Below are 1,022 nucleotides of genomic sequence, written 5' to 3'. Positions count from 1 at the left end.
CCTGAAAAAAGCTATGTGTTATAATGGTTCTGGACATGGATTCTCACACTTATCTAGATCTCCATTTTGATAACAGATTTTTCACATGTTAGCTGGGCACCCTGGAGCCTTTTCAAGTCTCAGTTTCCCATCTGCAAAATGGAGCTAACAATATTATTTCCTCTCATTTAGGGTTACAACAAGGATAAACTAAATCATGTAGTGTTTAAGCACAGTGGACCTAATTATATGCTAAGTTTTATAGCCTTGTCAGTTTAGAAGGGAAAAGAATACTGTTTTTATTTAGACATATTGGGTCAGATATCCAACCAGATCAATAACTGTCATTACTTTATAGAGTACTTTACCTGAAAAAAAAAAATCAATCCATTCTGGCAAACATCAGTTTTAGTCTGTAGAATGTATAAGAATTTAGTTTCAGCACTACTATTAGTCAAAATGAGGGCACAAATTTTGTCTGTAAACATTACCTCAGATAAACTTGATTCCGAAATCACATAATATTGGTGTTTATTTTTTTAAATATTATACTTATTTATTCATGAGAGACACACACACACACACAGAGAGAGAGAGAGAGAGAGAGGCAGAGACACAGGCAGAGGGAGAAGCAAGCTCCTCACAGGGAGCCTGATGTGGGACTGGATCCCGGGACTCCAGGATCACGCCCTGAGCCAAAGGCAGATGCTCAACCACTGAGCACCCAGGTATCCCGATATTGGTGTTTATTTCTGAAGCCTAATTCAATAGCAGTCAGGAAACCTAGACCTACCAAGTATAAGAAAAATCATTCAACATTAATTTTTATTTAGGCCCCTCGTTTTTGTCTATTCAGATTGGTTTACCAAAAAATGAATTGATTGTAAAGATTTCCCATGTCTTAAGAAATTTATAAATATTAAAATGCACAAAAGAAATAAAGCCAGACTTCTAAAAAGAAGCAAACTCTCTGAACTTCCTAGGGACAGGTAACCTAAAATGATATGCTCACTGTTCTCTAAATGTCATCCAGGAACTCTGAA

The sequence above is a fragment of the Canis lupus genome, chromosome 13 (genome assembly GCF_011100685.1).
Source record: "Canis lupus familiaris isolate Mischka breed German Shepherd chromosome 13, alternate assembly UU_Cfam_GSD_1.0, whole genome shotgun sequence".
Classification (NCBI taxonomy): Eukaryota; Metazoa; Chordata; class Mammalia; order Carnivora; family Canidae; genus Canis; species Canis lupus.
Note: the sequence above shows the minus strand (reverse complement) of the source record.